Source organism: Galeopterus variegatus, unplaced genomic scaffold, assembly GCF_000696425.1.
Source record: "Galeopterus variegatus unplaced genomic scaffold, G_variegatus-3.0.2 Scaffold2316, whole genome shotgun sequence".
Classification (NCBI taxonomy): domain Eukaryota; kingdom Metazoa; phylum Chordata; class Mammalia; order Dermoptera; family Cynocephalidae; genus Galeopterus; species Galeopterus variegatus.
Window position 1 is genome coordinate 103,574 of NW_007728427.1, and position 7,146 is coordinate 110,719.

Here is a 7,146-nt window from a genome sequence, read left to right on the forward strand (position 1 = left end):
CCCAGGCCCTGTGGGAATAAACACCCTGACTGCCATCCTCTGCTGTGTGTATAGAACACAGTAGAGCAGCGCTTATGCCACGTATGGGGACCATACTAGGCAAGAAAAGAAAATGGAATTTTCTTGTTCTCTTTAACAGTTACGCAAATAAAAATATGTAAAATGTGAAAAAACCTTTCGAGCATGTTTCCCCACTCAGGGATAGATAACAAAGATAAAAATTTTTGATCAAATGTTCTATTATCTTTTAGAGGCATAGAATTTTAAATGGTTTTCACTCAGACAATGAAGTATGTTAGGACAATTAGAAATGAAAATCCTAGGCACACTGAAGGAACTAAATATTTGCACATTGATTAAAGTGGAAAAAAATTTGCATTTTATCTTTTTCCCATCACACTTAATAGACACATTCCAATCACTATATTATTTCTAACACTAATACATAACCAAAGCTCCATATAACTATGTACTATGCAAATTTATTTCCTCTCAACTTCTACTTTGTATAACAGCCTTGAAATTGTTTTTTGCTTCTTTCCTGTTTTGTAAACCACTATCTTGACATGTACTCATATACATCTTTAACAACAGGATGTTAGAATGGCCTCTGTGTTAGTACTGTGGTAAATGGAGCTGCATAATCAAGAGAATCCTTGGAGTGAAGCTGATTTACAAAATAGGACCTGTTTTGTAAACCACTATCTTGACATGTACTCATATACATCTTTAACAACAGGATGTTAGAATGGCCTCTGTGTTAGTATTGTGGTAAATGGAGCTGCATAATCAAGAGAATCCTTGGAGTGAAGCTGATTTACAAAATAGGCATAGGAAAAACCCAATTCCCACATGATCCAGGTACTGGAGTAATCGTTTCTATCTGCCAACTGCATAGATCTCAAAGATTTCTGTTTAAGCACCATTTTAAAGTTAGTAAATTTGTAATAGCAAAAAAATACAAAATGCAGTGGTGTTCGGGTAGTGATTTAAGATGCTCCCAGCACCAGAGGATGGCATTTGGATTCCCCTGGGCTAATGTACAATCTCAGAAAGTATATTAACCTGAAGCTGACAAGGAATTCTGAATGGGGGTGCAGAGTTACCTTTCTGGCAGAAAGAAATCTGGAGAGGGGTAATTACTAAGATATGGATATTCAAAAACACTACATTTGGATTACTGTTGACTTGCTGCTCTCATCAGAAGGAACTATGTTGCATAATTATCTAATTATTACCATTTTAAAGATGAAGAAATCGGTGCTCGGAGGTAAACACTTTACCCAAAGTCATACAGCTACTAAGAGGCAGTGCTGGGAGTAGAAGGCTTCTCACTGTCTGACTGGATCTGTCTCTCCCTACCTTCCCACCCCACCCTTCATTTTAGGAGTTAGCCTTGGGGCATAAAGGAGAATGGGAAATTGCTCTGCAGGAGTAAGAGGCAGCAACAATTTTACCGCTGGAAAAGAAGGAAAGATAAGGAAAAAAGGAAGGGGACTGAGTTGTAAGCAAGATGAGGCAAACCTAGAACAGCTGAGAAGCCAGCGACTGGAGTCAATAGGGATGGGTCAACAAATTTTTATGAACGGTGATATCTACAGTCCTCTACAAAAGCTTTAGTAATGCTCACTGTTATCATGAATGAATGCACTATGGAACTTGAAAAGGTGTTGGTTCCCTTCCAATCCAGGTGATCAGGTGTGTCTCAGGCACATCACACATAGAATTATAAACCCAGGAAGCAGAGAGGGCCACAAGAACGCAAGGCTCTGGCAATATGCAAAAATATACCCTCCTCTGGATTTCAACAAGCCATGGAAATAGGAGAGGTGCAAACCAATCATTCCTTGAGCTCCAGGGGCTCTCTGTTGATATGGGGATTAGGCTAAATAACTCTCTAAGGAAACTAAATTCTGATCAGAGTAGGAAAAGCTTGGGAATTCTGCAAGGCCTGGTTTCCTTTGAAAGCTGTAACAAAAACAACTCCTGCAGTTCACAGGACCAGCCCCCTGAGGGTATTCTGGTTTCATCCAACCAGGTTATGATTTTAAGGAAATGTTTCTAGAGGAACTTGAGTTTCAATGTTACATGGCCTATCTTGAGAGAGGGAGAAGAAGTAACCAAGAAGTCAAAGGTGGGAGAACATGTTACCAGTCCATGTTTCGGGAGCATTTTTCCTGAAAAAGCATTATTTTCTTTGACCAGATGTTCCACTGTCTTTTAGAGGCATGGAATTTGAAATGTTTTTAACTCAGGCAGTGAATGACATCAGAAAGCCTAATGCACAATAGAGCAAATCCAGTTTGCAGGAGTCACATCAGAGTTCAGCACTTTCGCCTGTTTTCCTCCACAGAACCAGTTTCCATTGAGCTCTGCAGTGAGTTTTCAGGGTGAGGCCTACGATCACAGAAAGCTGGGGAAAGTTGCCAAAATGTGCACACAGAATTTAGCATGTTGTAGTTGATAAGTGTCTAAGATGAAATAATATCTTTCTAAAGCCAATATTCAAGGGTTTAACTTTCATATTTTCTTGAGGCAGCTAAATTAAGAGCTGTTCAATATATTTGGTCTGACTGGAAAGGGACAAAGCTACAATAAAGAGTAGGACACCTTGTAACAGAATTTGTTATAGTTACTCCATTCCCTTAAAAATCTTTACGTACATATTAATAACCTGAAGAAAAAAAGAAAAAGAAAAAGAAAAGGAAAGAAAGAAGCAAAAGACTAAATTGTGGGAAATCTAAATAATGATCCTGTGGACATCTGTTTGCACGTAAATCAGAATCGAGGGTCATGACAGAGACTAGGAATGGATTTTACCTCAGAACGATATAAGTGCAAATTGTAAAACAAATCATTTGATTTTTGAGTTACATAACCAATATAAAACCAGTCACTGGTTTCCCAGCAACAAAGATACTGTAATCTTGTCAAAGCTACATACGCAGTCAGCAAATTTAAACCTTGGCAAATCAATTCATATTACTGGGAATTCGTGAGTGTGATGAAGCAACAGCAATAAAAAAGAAAGAGAAGATATCAATCATCTTCCACGTGAATAATTCAAATTTTTGTTTCTTTTATCTGACACTGGGAAATATGAGGTTCTGCCTTAACATATGGAACTAACGTGCCTTAATTTTTATTTTCAAAAACCGCCTCATTTTTCATTCTAAAATGAGCTTCTAATACCTGAATTCTACTCAGTGTGTTGAACATGAAAGGCTCTCAAATATTTGACTGAGCTGCAAAATGCAAGCTGGAGCATCTGTATTTAAAGAATTTGAAAGCACAAGTCACATGTCGCTTAATAATAGGGATACATTCTGAGAAACACATCATTAGGTGATGCTGTGGTTGTGCAAACATCGTAGAATACTTATTCAAACCTAGATACGCTATAGCCTATTGCTCCGACCACCATCATATACGTGGTGTGTCATCGACTGAAATGTCCTTATGAGGCACGTGACTGTGTTGCAAAGGCTTGGTTTCCCATGCAAATAGAGAAGGTCCAAGCTACTCTTTCAAAGTACATCTCTAAAGAATTTTCTAATTCTCAGCAAAGTATGAAAGGTCCTAAAAGACATCGAGATCACACTGCTTAAGCTATATTTTACAAGTCAGTCAAGTTCCAAATGCTTAAGTCAACAGTTGCTAGTCCTCGTGGTTCTAGTCCTTGTGCTTCTTATTTTCGTCAAAACTAATATAGTTTGTGATTCTGCCTCCAAATCATACTTTGAAAATACTACTAATAAGCAATAATTAGAGCCAAAATTGGAAAAGTAGAAGCAAACTGATGGGGGACAGGTTGCATTACAAAATACTCAGAACTTGATTATAAATTTAAATATTACCAAGTTACCAGGACTTTGTAGAAATAATTGAAATTCTCTACTCGTGATGTTCAGGCAGAAAGAAGAAATTTGAGTCATAATATACAAATATCTCAATAAAAATGTGATTTGAAATAAACAAAACATGATGCTATCCATACAATGGAATATTTTTCAGCCATGAAAAGGAATGATGTACTGATACATGGCACAACACGGATGAACCTTGAAAACATTATGTGAAGTGAAAAAAGCCAGACACAAAGGCCACATGTTGTATGATTACATTGATATGAAATGTCTAAAACCAGAAAATCCATGGAGACAGAAAGCAGATTACAGGCTGAGGGTAGAGNGAAATGTCTAAAACCAGAAAATCCATGGAGACAGAAAGCAGATTACAGGCTGAGGGTAGAGGGAAATAGGTAGTTATACTAATGCGTATTGAGTTTCTTTTGGGGGTAATGGAAATGTTCTGGAAATAGATAGTCGTTATGGTTACACAACATTGTGAATATATAAATGTCACTGACCGCACACTTTAAAATGGCTAAAATGTTTCTATTAGTCAGGGTTCTCCAGAGAAACAGAACAATCTTACATATAGATATATAAGAGGGGCTTTATTATGGGATTTGGCTCACAAATTATGTAGACTGGGAAGTCCCACAATATGCTGTCTGCAAACTGGAAAACAAGGGAAGCCAGTGCCATAGCTCAGCCTGAGTCTGAAGGCCTGAGAACCTGGAGTTCTGATGCCCAAGGGAAGGAAAAGACAGGTGTCCCAACTCCAGAAGAGAAAGCAAATTCAACTTTCCTCTGCCTCTTGTTCTATGTAGGCCCTCAATGGATTAAATGGTGCTTGCCCACATTGGTGAGAGTGAATCTTCCTTACTTAGTCCACTGATTCAAAAGCTAGTATCTTTCAAAAACACCCCCACAGAGACACCCAGAAATACTTCTTTCTTTACAGCTATCTGGGTATCCCTTAACCCAGGCAGGTTGACACCTAAAATCAACCATCGCAACAGGTAAATCTTATTCTATGTGTATTTTACCACACAAAAAAATATGATTTGAAATTTCATTTGAAATGAAACCAGACCAAGTCTTCAGTTTAAAATCTCATCTGGAAAAGACCTTCATGTGGTTCTATAAGGAATTCAGTTCATCTTAGAAGACGGATAGGTCACATTAACCCTCAGGACTTCAGATCCAAGGCAGCCAAAGCTAAGCCACACACTAAGCTAGCTTCAGACAATAACTTGTGTTTCCTATGTAATCTTTTCATTTAATCAAACGGTATTAGTTAAGTACCTATTACGTGCCAGGCACCACATCAATTACCAGCAATACAAAGATAAGCGAGATGCAGCCTACCTTTCCACAATTGGCTCACAGGCCAGAGGGAGGATAGACACATAAAGAGATGATTATAATACAACACATGACGGACATGTGTTAAGAGTATATGGGGGAGAAGAGGCTGGCAGGAGTCAGGGGAGGCAATGAGCAGCTGGGGCTGGGATGGGTCTCCCATCCAGGTCAAATTGGACTCAAACTTTTGTTAGGAAACAGGCAAAAATCTGTCACCGTAGTAAATTTTCTTGTTTCTCCCACTCTTTCCCAATTTTCTGAACTTCTTGGATTGGCTGGATGACCACTTATCAGAGACATTATAGGAAAAAGATTGACAAATCGAGTGTAAGCTGGACTGGATGACCACTAAGATCCCTTCTGACCTTGAGGTCGAGTGATTCCATGACTTCATTACTGAGTGCTTAAGACTTTCAGAATCTCTTCACCTACTTCCTATTTCATTTCTTCTCTAAAGAAGTTTCCAAAATTTGTTTTTTAAAATGTATATATTTGGTAAGCACTAAAGATCTTGAGAGTGCTTATAAACAGTATTATGTCAAAAGAAAATGACAGAAATTTACTAGGGAAGCGATGACAGTTCTTTAGTATTTCATAGAGTTCAAAATGCTATCTTGGTAGGTTCCAGTCACATCTGTACATGTCTGGGAATATGCCTGCGGGAGCACCTGGTTGCTTCTTGCTTGTAAGTCCAGATTCCAAAGTTAGAACTAGCTTTGAGCCAGCCATTATTCTTCATAAATGTTAAATTAAATCTCTTCTAACCTTAAAAGAGGTCAATCACACAGGATTGTTAAGAAGGTAAGTTATATTTACTATAGATATAATTCTTTGTAAACTCCGAGGTGTAAGGGAAATTTTATTTTCTCAAAGAAAGATAATAGCTACATTTTCCAGACAATTATAGACGAACAATATTCTAAAACACCCTTGTTTACAACAGAGAGAGAAACTTGATAAAGTCAAAGTCNAGACAGGCCCTCAAAGATCTCCTACAAAGATGGATCTCCCAGGTCTTACCAAACCCCTTTCCTTCCTGTGAAGTGTTCTCCATTCACTACTGTGGAACCCAGTCATACCAGAGCTGTTTATAAAGTGGACCTACTGCTCCTACTGTGGTGTGGAATTTTTCAAAGGCAAACTATAAACAAACTCAGCAAATTAGTCTTCTCAATTCTTTTTAGAAAGAGGTAGAGGTATGTATTAATTACTTAATTACAGTTTTGTATTTTCACATGAGATCAATTTTATTCACCTCACAGAAAAGATACCATGCTCCTTAAGAAGGTTTTGTGCCATCAGTGCCCCCAGAAGGAAGCTCTTTCCAGAGGCTTCTCCTAGCCTATGTCCTGTTGACCCTTCTCTTATAGGATCTAGTATCTGCTGCCTCGTATTAAGTTAACTTTGTACACATAAACTATCTCAGAGGGGTTGGGACTTGTCTTTTTATCACCTTAGAGCCTAGTCCAATGTCTGGCACTGAGAGGAAACTATATAAATATTTAATGATGAATGAGTGAATGAAAAAACCAAGGAACAGATTTTAAAGCATGATTTAACCTCTTCCAAGATCTACATTTTCTTCCAAGTTGGCCAGCATCTCCTATAAGCCAATCCTTTGGGTCACTCTGCCTTCCTTTCTAAATTACAGGCAGTTTGACCTGGTGGTTCAGAACAGTGACTCAGAGCCAGACTCTGGGCTGGAATCTCGGTTCTCCGCTTACCAGCCATCGGGCCTTGAGTATGTATGGACTCTATAGGCATCGGTTTCATCAACAGTAACATGGGGATAATAACTGTACCTATCCCATCTGATGTCAAAGAATTAAATATGTCACTTGTGTGAAGCACTTTGAATAGTGACCGACACATAGTAAGTGCTCTTGAAGTGTTACCGAGTATTACTTCTTCTCTCTGAAAGCACCGCTATTTT

At 38.4% G+C, this 7,146-nt stretch overlaps 1 protein-coding gene across 1 annotated transcript in view; it reads right to left on the reverse strand.

Annotated features, from left to right (window-relative positions):
* TGFBR3 (transforming growth factor, beta receptor III) overlaps positions 1-7,146 on the reverse strand; it is a 213,384-nt gene that overhangs the window by 81,133 nt on the left and 125,105 nt on the right. The window lies entirely within an intron of this gene.